The sequence below is a fragment of the Equus quagga genome, chromosome 8 (genome assembly GCF_021613505.1).
Source record: "Equus quagga isolate Etosha38 chromosome 8, UCLA_HA_Equagga_1.0, whole genome shotgun sequence".
In the NCBI taxonomy this organism is placed as follows: Eukaryota; Metazoa; Chordata; class Mammalia; order Perissodactyla; family Equidae; genus Equus; species Equus quagga.
The window spans coordinates 22,673,457-22,695,337 of NC_060274.1; the positions used below are offsets into that span (position 1 = coordinate 22,673,457).

The window sequence follows — 21,881 nt, forward strand, 5'->3', positions numbered from 1 at the left end:
GACCACCGGCGGAGGCGCCCCGGCCGCCGGCCCGGCCCGGCAGCCGCTCTCCGCGCTCGGGCCGCCGCGGCCTCCTGGGAACCCCCCCCCCCCCCCCCCCCGGGGGCCCGCGAGTCCACACGTGCAGGGGAGCGGCTCGAGGGAGCCCCGGCGTCCCCCGCGTGTCGCCGGGCCGGGGAGGAAGCCCAGAGCCCCGGCCCCACTCGCCTGGGATTCCCCGGGCCCCTCGCTTCCCGCGCCGGGTAGGGTGTCGCTCGCGTCCCGTCCGAGGAGAGGGCAGCGCGCGGGCTGGAGGCGGCGGCCCGCCCCGGGCCCCGGCACGGCCCACCAGGAAGCCGGCAGCTGCACCCTGCGCTGCTGCCCACCCCGATTTGAATACCCCGGCGAGGGCGGGCCGCGTTCCCCGAGCTGGGTGCGCCCGCGGCGCCCTGGCGAGCGACCCCAGGGGAGGCAATGGGGGCCTTTCGAGCGCCTGAAAAGTTCGTGCTTCCGCAGGGGCACGGAAAGTGCTAGTAAAACGCTTGGCACAGCTCGAGAAGCGCAGCCAGGAGCTACAGTCTGATTTTGTTTCTGTTGACCGATAACATAACCGTGAGTAGAGCCGAGGGCGAGAGCGAGGAAAGGGATCAGAGGTCCACGGACAAAATCATGACCATCCTAAATATTCAGTAATTCCGTTTGTCATCAACACAGGGAACGGTTATACGGGAAATGGGGAAGATGGGGGGCGGGGAGGAGATTTCACATCCCTGAAGGAAGTTCTCGGGCTCCTAGAGACGCCCAAGTCTTTTTTTTTTTTTTGCATGACGAGTAGAGACCGGCTCTCGGGGGAGTTCCCCGATCCGAGGGAGCGTGACCGCGGCCGCGATCTTCCCGCCCGGAGCGGCCGCGGCGGGGCCCGGCCCTGCCCTCCCGGCCGCCTCCCTCTCCGGCCGCCCGGCGCGCCGCACATCCCTCTCGCGCTCGCCGGCTCCAGACTGGTTTTTCTGGTTCAGCCTCCCTCCTAGGGACGCGCTGGGGGATCCGATGACGTCGCTGGCTGAGTCTCTCCCTCTTCCTCCCTCCCTCCCCCCGCCTCTCCCCGCGCCCGCCCTCGCCGCGCACTCCTCCTAGTAACTTCTGTTCGGGGAGGCGCTGCCAGGAATAACCCGGTGCGTCCACAGCCCGGGAGGGGAGGCGGCCGCTGCGGCTCCCGCACGCACACTGCTGCGGCCCGGGCCTCGCGGCTCCCTCGCGAGCCCGGCGGCCCCTGCCCCGGGCCCATCGCCGTACAGTGTCAGAAAAATAAATAGAGGAAAGAGGAGCCCGGGCAGGCGGTCGGGATCTCTTCCCTCCCTCCGCGCCCGCCCTCCCTCTGTCCTTAAGGAAATGCTACCAGACACCCCCCACCAGACACGCTCAGCCTTGGCGAGGAGCGGCCGCCGCGGCAGCGAGAACAAGGGCACCAGGGGGGTTTCCTCCCCCTCCTCCTCTCCCCACTCTTCCTCCTCCTCCTCCTTCTCAGCGGTGACTTTCCAGGTGAGCGGCCGCCGCTGCTGCGAGGATCCCCCTCGCCCGCTCGGGCTCGGGCCGCCGCGTCGCGCCCTCCTCCCGCCCCTGTCACCCGGCGGCGGCCGGGAGCTGACAGCCGCCCGAGGGGCTCGCGGCCCGGGGGCGGGCGGCCGGCGGGAGGCGGGCTGGAGGTGAGGGGGTGGAGAGGCGGCGAGCGGGGCGCCGCCGAGCGCGTCTCTCCCCGCCGGAGGAGGGTCTCCACCGAAACATCTTCGGGGACCGTGGCACAAGTCTTGGCCAAGTTGTGTCTTGGACGTTGAAGCTCCCAGGAGCCCGGAGCAACTTGGAGGGGCTCCTGGCTCTTAACAATATTCCTACACGTCTCGACTTTGGGGTGCGGGGTGCAGCCTTGGGGTGCGCGGAGGGCGGACCGACCATTTGGGAGAGCGGAGCGGCGGGAACCGAGGGTCCTCGGCGCGGTAAGTGGCCCCGGCGCTGCGTTTTTCCTGCCTCCTGTAGCAATGAGGAGCTTGTTTCACTTTATCCCGATCGCCCCCGCCGGACCCCATCGCCCCTCCGGCGCGCGCCCCCGGCCCCTGCCCGGGCTCCCGCGGGTGAGGGTCGGAGGGGGCGGGGAGGGGGGAGACCTCGGGAGGGGGTCGGGCGCGTTGGGAAACGCGGGGAATACCCTGGCCGAGGCTCTATGCAGATGAGGGGAGGCTGCTTTGCGTAATGTCCTGGGGGGAGGGGGCGCGCGGGAGCGCCGGCGGCAGGAATGTGCTGGGTGCTAATGAGGGACGTGCACCGGCGCGCACCGCCCGGCCACCGCTGCGGCTGCCGCGGCCGCCGTCGTCAGGTAGCGGGGGAGGGGGCCGCGCCGTGCGGGTCGGGGGCGGCGGCGGCGGGAGGGCGGCGCGAGGGCCGGGCCGCCGGCCTGCGGCCGAGCGAGCGCAGCGGAGGCGCTGGCTGTCGGCATTTCGGGGGCTCTTTCTCCTGCCGAGCGAGGAAGGAAGGAAGGAAGGAAGAAGGAAGGAAGGAAGGAAGGAAGGAAGCGAGGACGGAGGGGCTGTCTCGATGGAAGGTTCAGGCGGAGGCGCCCTCGCCTTGCGGGTGCAGCGGCCGCAGAGCGGCTCCCGGCGCCGCGGGCCGGCCGGGGGCGCGCGGAGACGGGTGGGGGCGGTTTGCATGCGTGTTCGTCTGTGCGTCTGCCCGGGCACCGGGAAGGGACATGTGTGTTTGGGCTGTGCACTGTGGGGAGCTGGGTCTGCGCCTTTATGTCTGTTCCCTGAAGTGGGTGGAACGTTGGCCCGTTCCGGGAATGTTCCATGACGTGGTGCAGCCACAGGAAGGGGGTTAACAAGGGGCTCTGTGCCGCGGCGGCTCCGCCGGCTGCTATCAAAGCAGATGTGCGGCTGCCGCTGCTCCTCCTCTCTCACCTCCCTCCACGCCTCCCCCCCTTTCCATTCTGTGCGTCTGGTGCTGGTAGGGGTGAGACAGGAAAACACGGCTGTATGTGTGTGTGTGTGTCGGGGGGTGGGGGGCTGATGTGTGTGGTGTCTGTCGTATTCGGTGGGGAGACTCCGGATCGGCTCTGCCACCCCAGCTGTTATCACAGATCGGTGCGCTTTATACGCATGTGCCTCCCGCGTTCTGTCCCTCTTACATAACACATCCAGTGCAGCAGAGGACAGGGGAAAAGGCGACCCCAGCCCTCCCAGCCCAAACTGGGTGAGGGGATAGAAGGTCAGGAAGCGTCCCTTGGTGGTGTCCTTCAGGGACGTGGCTCCCAGTGGGGTGAAAGAGGAGGGGAAGGAGGGTTTACTTCAAGTGGCTCCTCTCCTCTCTGACTTGAAAGCCTCTAACTCAAAAGGACTGCAGGAAGGAGTCCTCTAATGGGAAAGCTTTTACAGCTGCGCCGAGGGAAGTGGGTGCTTCAGCCTCGGGGCGCGGAGAAGAGAGAGGGTCCTTAATCAAGGCGCTTGGAGCAGACGGGCCATGTGTGCTGGGTGGCCGGCAGTGGGGATGGCTTTGAGGGCGACGGAGGAATCCCCTGATAATAGGTTTCACGGGAGGCCTTGGGACACCTGTAATGGCTTAGAATTCACACAGGAAGCTGCGTGTGCAACTGACAGTACAAAAGCCTTATTCTCTGCACAGTTGCTTAGGCCTGAAACGAACCTCAGAAGGCTTGTTTCCGGTACTTTCATTATAATGGAAAATTTGAACTGATTTTTCTCCTTCCCGTTTTGCCATTTTAAAAATAACTCAGTTTACCTCCAAATGAATATTGGTCCTCTCCCCCACTCCCAAAGGCTAGACCTCATAATTCACAAGAGAACTGCATTTTTCTAGCAGGCTCAGAGCTCTAGTCAAGGGCTATTGATTTTTCTCTCAGTACAGTTGTTTCTTTTGTAGTGCATAGTCAAGCCCAGAAATTACTTGAAATATTAATAAGATCTATTTTAATTAAATTTGCAATGATCTGTCCTCCTAGAAGAAGACCATTTAACTTTATTAGAAACATTTCCTCCAGCGATATAGTAATATTTGGTGATAGTTGTCCTTGAGCAAACCAAAGTATTTTCAATATTTGCATATATATTATATGTAATAGATAGTATATATTACATATATATTAGAATCTGCAAATGTCTTGTGCTTTTTCACCTTATAAGTGTGTCAGAGCAAAATTTTAACCAAGTAGTTTGTGTAATGAGTAGATTGGGTTTGATTTTTAGGATATAGGCCAGATAGTTTATCAAGACAGTAATGCCCTCCATGTGAGTAAAATGGATATCATTTTCATTCTTAAGGCAAAATTCCTGTGGAACGCTAAGAAGTCATGGTACCAGATGAGAACTCTGATTTTTTATTTTGAGGTGAAAGGGATTTACCAACATCCACTTAATGATAGTGTGCTTCAAGTGTCATAATCCCCTTTGACCACTAGGTTTGAAATATGCAGTATACTTCTTGTATACAGAAAAATGTTATATTGCAGTGATGGATCTTTTGAAAATTGTGTGTTTTTTCTTTGAACATAGCTCAGGTATAAAAGAAAATTTGCTTGTTGGCATCTATGTATTCTGCTATGGTGATTGTGTTTATGTGGCCGGCTTCATTAGAGACTGCTTATGTTTATGTGAGGCATTTACAGTGATGTTGATGTGAAATTGATTTGGGGACAATTTTGGGAATGGTAGAGTATTAATGATATTACAAATTTAAAATTTAACTGTTTTTTAACTGGCTAGATCCTTGTGGAGGTCTTTGGAAAAATAAGATCAAAGTAGAGAAAACATTTCTATAATTCTGTAAATGTGGAATGTGAAAATTCATTTACTCTGTGTATATTATCACATAATGAAATTATGCTAATTGACTACATGGAAAGATTAGCCAGCAGAATCTTTTGATTGATCATTTTACATGAGATGTGTTTGTAAATGTTCTTGTTACTATGAAAACAAAACAGACAACATGTATGCAGGTGTTTATTCATTGTGGAATAATGGTACGTGTGTCTGCTTGAGCTCCTGGCACCTTGTCACTATTCAGAAAACCAGGTTGAATCTTTTATGCTGATTCAAATTAAAATGAAGTATCTTCATTTAAGAATTTGCCTGCTTTGTTTTTTACAGCAGGGCTTATTTCAACAGCAACAGATAACAAGTACTCTTACGTGTGTTGGTTTTAGATTTTTGGCTCATCAGTAATTAACTGAAGTTAATCTGAAAGCGTCAACGTAGGAAAAGCAGTTTTAAAGACCTGTAGAAAATAGGTATGGGTGAAAAGCAGAATCCATGAGAATGTGGAGTAATTTAACATCTGATGTGGTACCTTTTATAGTAAGGGAGAAGAGGCTACGATCAACTGGATGGATGGTCGTGGATCAGACTGGCCACTGATCACCTAAGTCTGTTACAAATCAATCCTGCTTCCACATTTTGGTTCCTAGTTAGCATCGACAGAACTCTGTCTTGGTCTATGCAGTAGTCCTGTAGGTGGAGAAATGGTTCACAGTTTAAATCTCTGCTTGGAAATTCCACTGATATGCTTTTAGCTAATGAATCTAGATATGAATTCCTGTGAATCCATATTTTGCCTAAAACTTGGTATGTAAGTGTTGCAGCTTTTTAAAGTGATAGCATAAAAAGGAGCAGAGGAAGTTTGCTAATTCACCCGTATGGATTTTAGGTTTCATGAGGAACTTCAGACCATCGAGCATGTCTGGGTTTGCTGTAACCACACAGGCAGAGCCTTCATCAATCTTAAGTAAAACTTTAGTGAATGTTCCAGTGAGGCCACTTAATGTTTGAAGCCGTGGATGAACGCAGAAAATTGAGGGGAAATGGGAAACTTTATGAAAATGAGATTGTGCTTCTTTGAAGGACGTTGTACGCGCTGTAACTTTCTGTTTGTGCCTGGTGTTTGATCACAGCCAGAAGCATGGCTCTCTGCGTGCTGTTTATGGCAATCTAAAAGAGGAGGCTACAAATCAGTATTTGTAGCTATGAGATGGCTCTGAGGAATTTGGAAAAATATTTGAACACTTGATCTGTTATTGTGCCACAATTCACAAGCTTTCGTGTGCAAGTGTGCAACCTAGCTTACTTGATCTTGTGCAATCTTCGGCTTCTCTGAGGTGACTATGGATGCTGGACGTAGGTGTATATTGTCTTCAAGACGGCTTTAGAATAAAATCCCAGCTGCTTGGTAATTTGTGTCATTGTTGTTCTGGGCCAAATATGTGCTAATCTTAAAATATACTCCCATTACTCATCATTTGAGATATTAACTATGACATGTGATATAGTCTACAAGTTTCCGTAACTTTAGATTTTCTCTCAGCATAAAATTTGGAGTCTATTTAGACATATTTGAAGAAGGTGCTTTGGAGAGAAGAGAGGAAAATGATGTTTGTGTGCCTGAAGACGATTCTAGGCAGAAAGCAGGTGGGGTTTGACCTGCCACTTCTGGGTCACAAGATGATTGGATGTCAGGTCAGGAAGTACTCAGGGCCAACCAGCATTTTTGACTTGTCACTCACTTATAATTTTAGTCCTGTCTTTGGGGTAGTATGATAGGTGCCCCAGGCATCATTGAGCAGTACAATTTATTCATTCCTTCCTTCAACAAGCACTTACTGTGGGTCAGGCCTTGTGCTAGACACGAAAGGTGTAATGATGATTCAGACCAGAAAAGGAGCTTCTAATCTAGTGGGGTTGACAGATATTAATCATGAGATGAACTAATCTGTGTAAAGCCAGATTTGTTATGAGTGCTATGGAAGAAACATAAAGGACTATGTAATAAGGGGTATATCACCCCTGTCTGGGGGTGAAAAAGAGACCTCTCTGAGGAGGTGATGTTTGAGCTGAGACTGAAGGATAAGTAAGAGTCAAGTGGAAAAAGGTAGGTGGGGGGAGGAAGAGCATTGTACGAAGAGGGAATAATACAAATGCTGTGAGGTTGGAGAATGTACAGTGTTTTGAGGAGTTGGAAGCAAGCCAGTGGGGCTAGAGGGCAGATGACAAGAGAGGTGATGCAAGGTGAGGCCAGACCATATGGGCAGGTTGACCACATGCATGATTGTCTAACCTGGCATACATGGGGACTGGCATACATATGATGTCCCTACTGTTTTCCATGTTATAGACTGATTGTTGGAGGGGGAATTTTAGGGGGCAGGACCTAGAAGTTAGAGGAGGCTTATGTATAACACGTGTCTCTTCACAGGACTCCACAGCAGTGGCCCCGGCCTCCTGGAAGTTTGTTTGATTCTGTGTGCTGACTTCTGTTAGAGGGGTTTAGTTATAGGTTAGCTATGTATTATTTACAGGTAAATTTTCCTTTGAAGAATAAATAATTTAGGTTTTGAAAAATACCTATTTGGGCTCCAGTTAGCTAAATTGGTCGGCATCATTAATTCAATTAATGGATAACTACCAATTCAGAAGTCTTTACAAGGTCGCTGTGTGAAGTAACCAATTAATCTTTAGAACTCTGTGTGAGCTGGATCTATGTGTTTCTAAACAGCTAGCGAAACATTCAGTTCCCCAGATAATTTCTCTACATGATTGCAAATATCAAGACCTTTGGAAAAATTTAGGTCTGATTTTTTACTTTCCATGTGATTAGGGGTGAGTGTAACACAAAAGAGTATGAAGGAAAAGAGAAGAAAAAGACCTTAGTGAAAATAACATTGTTTTATGCAATCTTGGACTCATATTCCATTTTGTCAACTGTGTCATTTAATTAATTTGCTCCCTGTTTTAAAATTTATATAATATAGAAAATTCAATTTAGGTGGCAGAAAGAGTCAGCTTATGTAGGAGTTACAAGCTTGGGCTCTGGAGTCAGACTCGGGGTCAGAACGAGAAACTGAGAGAGAAAAGATGGTGATCCCCGACTTCAAGGATTTTACAGTCTGGAGAAGACATATGGCTTCTTAGTAACTTTATTAAAACTTACAGGTGAAAGTAGAGAATACGGGGAGGCATGGTTTTCCAACGAGAAAGGTTTTGGGGCCTTTTTGGGAAGAAGTGGTGTTGGTTAGAGGCCTTGCAGATTGAGTAGAACTTCAGTAAATTCTAAGAGGGAAGGGAGGGGCCCAGCATAATTTGATCTGGAGCCGTGGGGCGTGGTTATAGTACCAGGGGAGAGAAGGAGTATTGTCAACCTGGAAAGGGACATGAGTTCCAGATCATGTGGGGCTGGGAAGCCCTCTCAAGGAAGCTGGACTTCACTCAAGGTTTTTAAGCATGTGTTTAGAAGGATGGATAGCTTGGTGGGAAGGAGGAGATTAAATTGCTGTGATGCCCCAAAGAGAAGTAATGAAGGTTGACACTACCGCATGATGATATGAATTCTTTCATCTTGTTAATGGACATCTTCCAAAATAGTAAATAGCAAAAGAGATTAAACTATTTTGATAAACATGGCCAAATATGTGTGGCAGATTGTGAGTTTGAACTACATTTAAGTATAGTGCTGCATTATTTTTGAATGTGCTGTGAAACATTTTACTCCAGACAATATTCATGAACATTAGTAGTGAAAGTTAACCGTTAAACACCAACTTATAAAAGTGATTGTACTTAAAATTACAAGGTATTTATATTTTTAGGTGTAAATATTTAAGGAATGGATAGATGATTCATTTCATGGTTCATTAGAATACTGCTTTTTAATTGATACCCAGTTGTACCTAAATGCTGACGATACTAGACAGAGTGTGTAAGGCAGTGTATTTGAAAGGCACTGCTTTTTTTGACAAAGATTTATTTGCTGGTTTCATTTTCTCTGAAAAAGAAAGCAGGAGATCAGCGAAGCTCTTATTATTTGCATTGTGGCAGATTCACTTGATCTCAGAACCCCACAGAAAGGTGGGACTTCTGAAACTAGGCAGTAGGCAAATGCAGACACACCCTCATCTGTGTATGCTTAGGGACCTCTAGGCATGCACGTGTGTAGACATGCATGTGCACACACATACACTAATCTTAGAAAATTGTGTGCTCAATGAGAAAGAAAATTTTGATACTTAAAATACAGCATGAATTCTCATCCTGATAGTTGCAGAAAGTATTCTTTTAAAATGGAGATTAGTTCTAATTCCATATAAAGAAGATTATAGGAAAGGTAATTTAAATTGTGAGTGACTTTGTTCACTAAGATGCGAGATTCATTTGAAACAGCGTTTTATTTCTTTTGGAAGCCAGACAACTAGTTTAATAGTGTACATATGAAACACTAATTTGGCTTGTTAATTGGATGTAATTAGACCGAGGTTATTTTATACTGCTTAATTGTCTGAAAATTGCATGCGTTGCCATGCCTGTGTAATGTGAGGCAAGATGGGGGGTGCGGTGGAAGTGGGGGTGGAGGGACGTAAGGTCTGGTTGTGTCTTTGCAGTTAACTTTCTGTAAAAACTTGGGAACAAGTTATTTAAACTCTCTAGACTTCATCTGGAAATGGAAAGGATTGGAACAGATGGCATCAAAAGCGTCTTCCAACTCATAATCTATCACTTTATAAATTCGACTTTGTAGTTATAGAGAATGCAGTGTCACTATATTCGGTAACTATGGTATTACAAGGATGAACTAAACACATAAAATCAGCACAGCGTCAGTTTATCTGTTAGAAGGAAGGGGATTTAGGCTTAAAGGGCACTTTTTCTGTGCCAGGCTCCATACCAGGCACTCTCCAGTAACGACCCCGAGGAGATTTTGTCTGGTTATCTTTGTGTCTGCCCCTGAGGACACCGAGACTCAGAAAAGTTTCATGGTCTTTGCAGGGGCGCTCTGATAGTCAATAGTGAAGCAAGATTTGAACTCAGGGCTATTAGCTCCAAAAACATTTGGTATTTTCACCATTCTCTGCATCATAAGCAATGGTTAAACATCAAAGTTATTTCAAAAGCTAAGAAATTAAATTGCCAGCCATTTTTATTAATTAGCACAGTGTTTTCGCCTGGAAGTTTATGCATATCTACCAGTGGGGATGCATGGGGAGCCGAGGGGCTAAGAGCCTGGATTTGAAGTCAGACAGAACAGGGTGAATTCCAGCTTTACTACCAGCTGGGGGAATTTTGGAAAGTTACTTCGTCTCCTGGAGGTTACAAAGGAGGGTGATAATATCTGTTTAAGGGGCATTGTGAACCTTTTATGAGAGTGTGCGTGCTGATCTCAATGAGCATATGGTCGATGTTTAATACCTAGTAGCTATGGTGGTTATTAGGAAGGGATTAGAACAGAAGAAAACCACAAGAGACCTCAAATTGTTGTGACAGTAAAGTATTACTTACACATTTTCAAATGGTCTATTAAACTCTTGATTGAAATGGTTTCAGAAACGATGTCAGAATGCACATGTTTTTAACAAATGGAAATGCCAGTGAAAGTTCGGGGCGTTTCTCACTTAGCTCAGCTGGTGCTACCCTACTGAAGTGCACTAAAATTCTCTGGTTCTCTGTGGATCATCCTTCTGGAGTTTTTGGTCTAAAAATAGCCTTTGGGGCCTGAATTACCCAACTTGAACTTGTTCGTAAATCTCAAGCGCAGGAGAGCACTGTTTACTCGTGGGCCCTTGGGCTTTCCTAGGAGACACAACTGGAGTATTTGTGGGACTGCTGCCTTTTAAACATTTATTAGTTTAACAAAGATTTATTAAGCACCTGCTCTGGAAAAGGTGCTGTTCTAGATAGTGGGGATTCACTGGTGAACCAAATAGTAAAAAAAAAAAAAGGAAAAGATCTCTGCCCTCATGGCGTATACCTTCCAGTGGACCAATTTAGAAATGTTTTATGGCAAATTCAGTAATTGCATTACTTTGCAGTATTTTTAGAAATCTCTACTTTAATATTGGGTATCTCAACCCAAATAACAAGGAAGCATGGCAAAACTTATTAAACCACTAGTGAAAATATCCCATTTGTTATATCTATCTATCTATTTTTCATAGTAAGGCAGTTTTTGAAGAGACTTAGAGATTCTGTCTTTATATATGTATATATATACACACACACACACACACACACCCCCCGAGTTTAGAGTTTTATGTAACTGAATATTATAGCACTAGTTTTCTTTAAATTCCTCTTTATGGTTCAGCATTATGACCTTTCATAACCTGTAGAATCAGGTCCTGGTTGTTTTTTCCTGGGGAAGAGAAAAATGGTTTACAAATGACGCATTTTATTGTAAAACGCATTTTAAGCCTTTCAAAGTGAAGAGATTGCCACAGCTTATATTTGGAATGTATATTTTTAATACTATTTAAATGATTTTTAAATTTTTCTTACTGTTTTTTGTTATAAAATTTCTAGTGGATTAGGATGGTTTATACTGTCCCAAAAATGTGGTAAAGCCAGTGCATGGTGCACAGTAGGTGTGCAATCTAGATTTGGTGAATATTTAAAGTCGTAACTGTCAAGAAGCTTACAGTCTAACTGGTGAAAACAGAGACATTTTGACCCACTGTAAGATGGGGCGGTCGTCAGAGCCGAGTGAGGGTGAAGTCCTGGCTAGTCTTTGCTTCAGTAGCCACATCCCTCAATCTGTGCACCCTTAGGTGCTTCCTCAGCTTTTGAAGATGTCCTCCGGGAAGCCCAGCAATCGCGAGCGCTTCTTGCAGCCATGGTCGGGGCTCCCAGGGTGCTGCGCATGACGTTTGTTTTTTCAACACGTGAATCTTGGAGCCATCTTGGGGTACTTTTGCCCACGGTTGGGCAGGGAAGTTTACAGTTGAACCGGGATTCCTCTGTAGAGGAGTTTTCTTTGGGTGTGTTTTGTTCTGGTGCTCTGAGAAGGCATGCTGTGTGAAGGCGGTCACTGCTCATGGGTGTGGCTTTGAGAAAGAGTTGTTTCTTGGTGGGCCTGCTTGGATAAATTCGGCATAAACAGGGAGTGTATTCCTTTCCTCCATTACAGATCCTTGCTCTATGAAGGCAAAGAAAAATGAAGGAAGGAGCAAAGGCTGAAGTGAATCCTTTCCTCTCATTTGAAGCAAGTGATGAAATGTGTGTTTGCCACTCAGCAGTTGCCCCATGGCACAGTCCTGGTGGCTGGCCCCAACCCATGGCAGATAGGTCATGGGAAGTTCAGCTTCTAACTAGCCATCAACCATTATCAAACTTTATTTTTCTTTCTTCTCCCGATGCTTTCATTTTGAAGAATCCTTGTTTCTCTTAGCAAGGGAAAGATCCTGAGTTATGAACATTCAATTTCTTTTCCTGTCATTCAATTTCTTTGCCATGTGTGAAAGTTTATGTTGGGAGAAATATAGTCTTTTTGGGTAAAATGAGGATTTCAAATATCTTTTGTGCCCTGGTTGTGAGGATGTGCTCATTAGAGCCCACACCAGGGCTGCAGATGGCACCACAACGACCCGTGGTAAGCCATGACCCCACTAGTTTATTGCTTGCCTCATTATTGGCTTTCAAAAGGGTTCAGGCTAAGTGGCTGTACGTCTGTTATATTTCATTGTTTCTTCATCTGTAAAAATGAAGCATTGTTTATAACACTGCCCTACCTCCTGAGAACAGAACAGGATAACACAAGAGAATTGGAGAAAGGGCTATTTTTAGGATGTGAAGGAACGCTAAGTTTTGAGAATAAGTTAATTGTTGAAAAACATCTGATAGACAGCAATACGTTTGTGACAGAGGTTGGAAGAGTGTTCAGATAATTGACTGCTATTGATGCAGTTTATTACAGGCATATGTAATTGTTTTCACAAAGATAATGGTCAGTAGCTCCACAGCTTATTACGATATCCCCTGGTGCTTTTAAATTTTGCGCAGGTCACTGATGTGCGTGTGTAACAAAATTTTGAGATGGTTAAACCCATATTCAAGCAGAAGAAAAGGAATCCACAGACATTTGTTTTTGAACTGTCATCAGTTTACTTGTTCAAATGACCTGAGTAATATTGGTGATGAACTTGGTGCCCAGATTTAATCAAGTGTAGCTTTTAAAATGGGCTGAGTGGCTGAGAAGAGTCGAAATGACCTTTTAAAAGAAATCACCTGACAGTATAGAATATAGCAAATAATTGGACACTAAGTGTGGAGATTAGATTTTCTAATGGACAAACTCCACATTTGTTCAGTCATCACGTGCTTTTTGGCCATGTTTGGTAGGAGTTTGCTTGTGTTAAACCTAATGATGTCTGAAAATAGTTATGATGGATATTAATAGCTGATCTGGAAAATTTTACGTTTTAGCTAATAATCCCAGGAATTTATATGGTGAGGAAATTGTCCTATAATTAGTCTTTCTCTTCCTATATTCTTATGGGTGATATAGGATGGGAGCAATGAGAAGCAAACAGAAGATATTTTGAAGTTAATAACAAAGTTGCCCTGGCTTAGAAGTCTGTTCTGATTATATTAACACTTCTAGCTGTAAAAGCAAAGAATGCCTAAGTGTCCCTAACATTTGTGATCTCCTTTAAGCCAACTGGTTTTTGTTTAAATTTCATAAGGAATTTTTACATTATGCCGCTACTGTTCTTATGTCTAACATGTAAGTATTTCTAAAAAATGAGTCAGGGAGAGGGGGAGAGGCGCAGAAAGGGATTCTGAGGGTCTTTTGGAATATGCGAATAGCCTGCTTCCTTTCTCAGTGTGACCTTTCCCGTGGCCTTTTTCCAGAAGGGTCGGCTCTTGGTTTTGAGCAGGCTGCATCTTCAGTAGCAGTTTAGCCTTTTGTGAGAAGTTTTACTTCTTTCTGTCACTTTGATCCAATTTGTGGTACTGCAGTGATGGCTTATTTAGGGCGTCTCTTAAAGTGTCTCATTTAAATGAGGCTGATTAATTTGCTCAAGTGTAGGATCTGATGCATTGATTTGTCAGATGGTGACAGGACACTTTGCAATGTGAAGCCTTTCACAGAATTTCAGGCTTAGATAAAACTACCCGAGGCATCATTTAATCCCCAGCTGAGTGAGGAGAAATCACTCAGGACGACTCGCCGAGGATCGCCTGCATCCAGTTTCTCTTTAAACACCTCTTCTTTCTTAGGGAGACCTGTTCCACTCTGAGACTCGTCCTCTCCAGAACCGGTTTGCTCGCTGACTTGCATGGCAATCCTACAATTATTTAAAGATGGCTGTCATCTTCACCTTCAGCAGTGTTTTCTCCAGGCTAAAGATTCCTAGTTCCTTCAACGAGGCCTCTTATTATGTAGTTTTCACTTTTATTTTATTAATTTATTTAGGGATAAGGCTGTTCCTATCTGAAATTTACTCCAGGCTATTGTTTGTTATGAATCCTCAAAAATAAATTGCTTATCTCCAGTTACTCTTCAGAATATAGACCCTTGCCAACTGGTTTAGAGAAGTTTTACAGAGAAGGCCTTAGACATGCTTGCTGAGACTTTTACAGCTGGAACAGAGTTGGAATAATAATATGATACAAATCTATTTTAGCAAATATAATTGTTGAGATTCTGGCATGTATAAGATATATAGGAACATAAAATAGAGATAGAATATAAAATATAAAGAGGAGTTTTTCACTCTTCTCATCATCAAAACTTTTCTAATCTACCATATTGAGGAAAAGAACTATGCAAAGGAAGCTATAATGAAAAGAAACAGGTTGAGTACCGTAGGAGAGGCATATATGAACTATTAAGGTGCAAAGTCCCTGCTGGCTGAGGAGATCCCGAGAAATTTCATTGGAGAAGGAGATGCTTTCGACGGGTCTTGGTTTTGAGAGGTACCAATGTGGGAAAGAGTCAAGAGTATTCTCAGAGAAGCATCTGATTTGAGGGCAACATAAAATGCATATTAAGTGAATGTTGTTGAAAAAGGTAGAATGGTTGGGATATATTGTCTAAGGACCTGTATTCCAGCTTAAAGAGTTTGTACCTAAGATGATAAGTAACTGTGGACGTATGTACTGTAAAAGATCCGGAGTTTGGTTCCTGATTTTGGCAGTTCCATAAGTTTATAAACACAGTTAAGTGAAATGAAACAGAAAAAGGATATGTGGAAATTTCTATGTAGAAAATTCTATGTCATTTATAAATAGTATGAAGTATGTATATTTTGCATATGAGACACATTGGCTTTGAATTAGCATATTATTATTACTTTCTTTGTCCCAGAAGCCCAGCAGTCTCAAGGATGATGACTTTAACCATAAAGTCAACATAAATGTATTGCTGTTGGAGGTCTTGTCGTATTCATAAATGATATGCCATACTGACACGAAGTTTAGCTCAAATGGTTGCCATTGGAGAATAAAGTAAATTAAGCTTTTCTTCAATTTGTATTTTCTGTTAATTAAACATGGAGATGCGGACTGCTGGGAAGTACTTCTGTGCAGACGTGTTCATTGTAGGAATATCGCCTATGTAGACCTGAGAGTAGACAGTGAGTTTTGGTGCATCTTCATAACAATTTTGAAAAATATTCTTATTTTAGATCTAGACTGCCTTTAGGATCTAAGAGAAAACTGCCTTGTTTTAATTTGCCTACACAGATCGCTTATTAATCTACATAATGAATAGTAAAGGAGGTGAATGCCTAAATGGGCACTCATTTCATAGAACAAGAGGACCTATGTGCAGAAGCAATATATTAGACAATAACTGAGAGTTAATAATTCTATATTAGTAAAACAAAAGTTATCATTTCCTGAGCAGGGACTTTGACCTTGGAAATCTTCTTTAACCACTGTGGAAGGTGTCTTATTTTAGATTTAGCTCCAGTCCCAGTTTTAGTCTCTGAAGAAGTACACAGAACTTTGTGAGAGACTGGGAGAGAATAAAAAATACTGTATTGTAATAAAATAACTGATGCAGTTCATGAATTTTTAATTACACTTTAAAGCATGTGAGAACCGTGATGTTTCAATAACAATTGATTATAGGCCATCTGAGCACTTACTATTATTTAGGCTTTATTGAGAGCCTATTCTGAAATATTAAATACAGATGGAGGCTGAAGGGGGGTGTGCTCTTAAATACTTGAGGACCACGTCAGTGTGTTTCCATCTGAAGAACACACTGACCTTTCCCCAGAGCCTGACAGGTGTCATCGTCTGGAGGAGGGAGTGAGCAGTCCTTGTGCTACCTGTGGGTCCTGGGACTGTCTTAGTGATGCGTGCTGTTATTCCGTGTAGTTACCCATCCTGGAAGAGATCAAGGAACTAGTAATTTGTGCTGGGGGCCACTTGATAAAGAGAAGGTTGTGTAATTTTGGGGGGAGTTTGTAAGAAAATGAAAATCGTGGGGCTTGGAAATCCTGAAGTAAGAACTGGGTCTTCCTGGAGCCAAAGCTTGTGAAGCATGTAGGTAGGTAGGTTTCTTAGGAAAGGTTTATTCATTCGTGTGTGTGTGTGTGTGTGTGTTTGTGTATGTGATATGGTTCTCTCTTCACTCCTGTACATTCCTGTTCACTCAGTGAGCTATCGGCTTCTTTGACTCTGCTTCATATATTTAATTTTGGGCTGATTCGGGAAGTACTGGCTGTGGAGAGCAGTGCAGTCTCCAGTGTGCGGTGGAAATGGGATGTGGACCTGAGAAAGAAGACTCATGACTTTGTCATTGTGTTTGTTGGGAGCCCGTTTTCTGGAAAAACCACAAATGATTGGTAGAATGCTCATTTGAGAAGAGTAACACTCAATATCAGATATTATGAGAGAAGAAAAACTCAGCATGCCCTGAATATTGTTAGAGATGCCAGCCTGTGGGACAAGTTGGTCTTTCCCAGCCAAGTGCTCTCGAAGACTCTGCAGAGTTTAAGAAAATGTGGAGGCTCTGGTGGAAGAGAACGGGGACCTCAGAAACAGGGAGATGCACCTCGGTGCTGCAGCAGTTTACTTGACTCTCCTATTGTAACTGCACCTCTAAATGAAACCAATCCTGAATTAAATAATGAGCTTTAAAAGAATTAACCTGCGAAAGTTCAGGTCTCAATCCTTTTCATTGAATGAAATAATATATTTTATTAGAATTGTGCACTCCCATAATGTTCTTAAAAGCACAAAATTGGAGCATTTAGAAATTTTCCAGCAATTTCTAAAGAGAAAGTATGAAATAAGTTATCCTGCAGAACATCCTTTTATCTTCACAGTTTATTTGTTCTCTTTCACGATGTAAAAGATACGCATTTGCAAATAGCACCAGGAACCTGAAGAATGCATAGTTTACTATTATGGTTTATATTTTCAAGTATGTATTTATTCACAGGTTGATTTATTTTGTTGCCATCATACTGGTCTTTGTAGCCTCAGTTTATACTGAATTTATGGTAATACTGATTCCATTTAGTTCATAATTCAGATTATAAAATAGGATAATTTTTACTCATCTCTCTTGTGTTCTTTCCAAGTGCCATCATCAGCAATTGAGTATAAACCAGAGAGCGTGAACCTTGAGTGACATTTTGAGGGAGCTTAGACAGTACGTGACCAGTGACTTGCAGTTTGTGGAGTGTTGATAATCTACCATTGACAGATGACTTGAGGAATAAGGAAAAGTACATTCTAATCAAAAACGCAAGAATCACTGCAGAGATTTAATGGGTAAAAGGATAATTGATACGAAGGGAAAAAAGACATGAAAAAAAAATGGTGTGAGATCACCCAGGAGACAAAACCACTGAAGTATTTACCAGGATTGGATACATAGTAATCACTTTTACAGTCAAGAATCCTTTGATACAGTTTGGGAAGCTCAGGGAACTTGTTGAAAAGTTGCTGTATTCAAGCTAAGTAAAGAAAGGGCTGGATGTGATTATGTCCTAGGCTCCTCCCCGTGCTCCCAGGCAGAGGGACCCTATACTGAGCAAGCCTAGAGCATCCTATGAAGTCCAGAGGAGTGGTTTTAGTTTGGAGTAAGGAGTATGGGATTGGGAAGGGTTTGGCCTTCCTTTTCAGCAAGATTGGAGGAAGCCCATCTGAGGTCCATACTCGGTGCTAGTCCTGTATTCTCTGAGCCTGTTTCTTGATCAAGTGCGGATAGGAATATGTGTGAAATAAATGGTAAACACTAATAAACTATGCAAGTTTAAGATATTATTATGTGATAAAATATTCACTTGTGTTATTTAGATGTTTAGAAAAGAGGACAACAGAGAAAGTACCCAGGGGCTTGGAGCCCTTTGAGTGGAAACCAAAGTTACCTTTAAAATTGCTGTTAGGTAGTAAATGTCTGGCTAGGACAACTAACATTTATTAACTTGTAAAGTCTCATGTACATTTAAAATACATATAAAAAATTTCAGGAAACTTTTTTTTTTAAAAGATCTGAATTTTTCCCCTTTTTCTCCCCAAAGCCCCCCAATACCTAATAGTTGCATATTGTTTGTTGTGGGTCCTTCTAGTTGTGGCATGTGGGACGCTGCCTCAGCGTGGTTTGATGAGCAGTGCCATGTCCACGCCCAGGATTCGAACCAACGAAACACTGGGCCGCCTGCAGCGGAGCACGCGAACTTAACCACTCAGCCACAGGGCCAGCCCCTCAGGAAACTTTTAAAAGTTAACTTCTTTATCAAGAAGGGGTAGGCCTGGATGATGGTGAACTTCCTGAAAGCTTCAAGATGGCAATTTCTTTGTAATTCTTCAGATTCATTTACTTGTGTATCCACAAGTTACAAAGCAGTGCATATTTTAAATAGCACGATACTTACAGCAGCCGCAACGTATTTTAAAAAAATAGACTTTATTTTTTAGAGCAGTATTAGGTTCACAGCAAAATTGAGTAGAACAGAGATTTCCTATCTAACCCCCCACCCCCTGCCATAGCATAGCCTCCAGCACTATCAAAATGTTGCATCAGCATGGTACATTTGTTCCAATTGATGAACCTATATAGACATCATTATCACCCAAAGTCCATACTTTACATTTGGTAAAGATCTAACTATTTTATTCCATGTTCTGATGTGAAATAATGCTTAGTTGAGATGTTAGAGATGTTGACACAATATAACATCTGTAACATTGATTCATCATGAGGACAGAATCTATAGTTTGTTTTGTAATTGACAATCTCATTGCAAACTGAAATTGAGCTCTTTTAGTTTATTTAAAGGCGAGTAGACAATACCTACGGCCTTATTTTTAACCTTTATTAACCTTAAGCCACTGCTTCTCTAGAATTACACATGGTTATAATCTGGTTTATGGTTTGAAACTAAATGGAAGGCTGGCAATTTAGGATAAGGGAAGCTTTAAAAATCACCATTATTTTTATATGAATGGGTAATTTCCATTTTAACACATTCTGGCCGAAAGTTTTGAGTGCTATTAAAGTGGATAAGCACAAGACTGAAAGATTCATAAGAGACTGATTTTTTTATATTAAACATTTGATAGGATAAATTAAGGGCCTAATAAATAAAAGGACTTTCTATGTTGTGTAATGAGTATTTTAATATTGCAAACCTATAGAATATGCTTTTAGGAACGTCTCTGGGGTGTCTCCTTGCCTTCTGTGACCTCACTGGAGCTATGCAGTACAGACGTGTTGTTTTTCCTCCCATCTGACCGTTACTTAAGGAATCCACCATTAGGAGACAGAAAACAAGAAGAAAACGTAATTGCAACAACATTGAGATAATTTTCACTTTTGGTTATTTAAAAATAATCCCGGGGGGAAAAAAAGAGTCATTTTGGGGGAAATTACGTTAAAAATTAAGCTAGGAAACTTGCGCAAGGAAAGTGCTTCCTCCGAGCACGTGGAAACCCACGCCTCTCCCCTGGGTCTGGGACCCGCGCGGGGACGGGGCGCGGCGCGGGCGCGGGGGCTGCGCGGGGACCGGAGGAGAGCGGCCCCGGCGCAGGGGGTCCGCCCCGCAGGACCCGGACCCGGGACCCCCGGCCCCCGCGCACGGGCTGCCCTCGGCCGGGTGGGCTGGCCCCGGGGCGGGTGCGTGCGCTGACGTCTCCGCTCGTTGCCGCTGCACAACAGGAAATGCTCCGGGCCTCCCCCTTCCTGCCCGGAGAAAGTGGGCGCCCGGCCCTCGCGGGGGGCGGGGCGGGGAGGGCCCCGGGGCCGAGGCTGCGGGCCCCGCGGTGCCGCAGAGCGGGGCGCGGCGGCCCTGGGAGCGCGGCGCGCGCAGGTGGGCCCGGAGCCCGGCGAGTAGTGCTGAATAATGCTGACTCCGGAGGGCCGGCAGGCTTTTTCATCGCCTGGCGAGGATGCACAGGCTTTCTTTTCACAAAGCCCTGACAGGAAGCCTCTGTTTACCCTCCTTCCAACTGTCACCTTTTTACTTTGTTGTGGAAACAAAGATATGAAGGTTTAGAGCAGAGCTCGAACATCATGCCGGTCTACGCTTCGAGACAGACGCCTTGCAAGAAAATTCTCTTCGTATTCATGATTTTGATCGTTGTTACTTAGGTAGTGAATCTTGTTTAAAAAGCATTAGTGATCTTGTCAGTTTGAGAACAGTACTCTGGCCCTGGGTTTGCTATCCGCAAATTATAGATGGCTTTTTACTCTTTTTCTACATTTTTATTTTTTTGCTGTAGGTAGGCGTAAGAAATTGAGGGCGAGCAAATAAATCCAGGCTTTTTAATAAAAGGGGTTTTAATGTACATTAATCTTTCAAGGTACGTTTTAGAATGATGGTTAGCATGGATCATCTATACGTAGCAACACGGATCTTGTGTTTTATGTACTTGCTAGTGTGATAAAGGAGGGCAGGATCAGCTGGCAGTCCTCGCTGGGCTGGCTTCTCTGGTTGACTCATGAATAGGCTTTGTAATGGTAGATTGTTCTTTTGGCCCCACAGCCAAAATGCCAGAGTTCACCAGGAGGTCTGCTAAGGTTTCTTATATCAAAGACTTGACAAAGAAAGGATTTAATAGATGAACATATTATTTAGCTGTTCACAGTAAACTTAGAAAATCATTCTAAATTGGAATGTACACTGTTTACATATTTATGTTAAACTGAGTCATGAAGCTAATCGCTGTCTGTGCTTTTATAATCGTTGCCTAAATGTTTTTCCTTAAAAAAAGTCCCCACAGGATCATTAGATGTATATATAAGACAATGTCCTTTCCCTTGGGACACTTTCACCTGATTTATGCAAAAAGGAAATTAAAGATTATATGAGTACATTTGGAATAAGAGCTATAGATTTTAAAATTATATCAGTTTTAGGTAGCTTTTTCCTTTGACGGAATAGAACAAAGATCTTCTCTTTTAATCATCCAAGCCTCACTCAAGTTGTTTTCATAGCACTCTTAGTTGGTTATGAAATGCCCAAAAATATTTGTACAGATCTCCTCTCTGGCCCACTAAAGGAAATAAAATTAGAGGCTAAGAAGAGCGGGGAGCTGTGGCTCCTTGGTACTGTGCCAAAGGCGGCAGACTCCATCCTGTGCCCTCTGCATCGTGCAATGGGTGCAAGGGGCAAATGGGGTGTTGTGAGTGAGGGTGTTTGGTACAACTGGAAAGCACTGTGCTGATACGAGATCAGTTTTTTATATGTCTCTTTTCCTTTCTCTCCCCTGATAGTAAAGTTATACAGAAGGTGTATCTGATACAACAAGGAAAACTGTTAGTGTGGATGTTAGTTTCATCCTTTGTGGTGGCATTATAGTTGGGTCCCCTTCGACTGCGCTATGTTTATTTGCTCTGTAATAAGTAAGCTTGAACTGCTTTTAAACCCAGCTTGGCCATTTACAGCACCGGTATTATGAAAGTATTTATTTAGGAGAATTAATATAAGGATCAATTACTCCAGATCTGTATTAACAATAATCCTCGGTTTTTATGCAGCATCTCGTTGTAGGTGCTAAGTAGGACCCTTGGACACATTAATTAAATCTCATAACAACCAGGAGATTAGTGTGCTGTTTTATGGAAACCACTGTGTGAGGAGTTCTTGGGGATCGTACCTAGAATCGGAATTTTTA

At 44.3% G+C, this 21,881-nt stretch overlaps 1 protein-coding gene across 5 annotated transcripts in view; it reads left to right on the top strand.

Annotated features, from left to right (window-relative positions):
* The first annotated feature begins 618 nt into the window (after nt 1–618).
* Nucleotides 619–21,881, top strand: part of HIVEP2 (HIVEP zinc finger 2) — a 183,016-nt gene continuing 161,753 nt past the window's right edge. For 4 of the 5 annotated variants that reach the window (XM_046669002.1, XM_046669005.1, XM_046669004.1 and 1 more), the window contains exon 1: nt 619–1,518. The gene's annotated coding sequence lies outside the window, so the exon portion shown is untranslated. Of the gene's footprint in view, nt 1,519–2,265; nt 2,348–21,881 lie in introns of those variants that run through there. The other variant, XM_046669003.1, reaches the window with a different exon arrangement.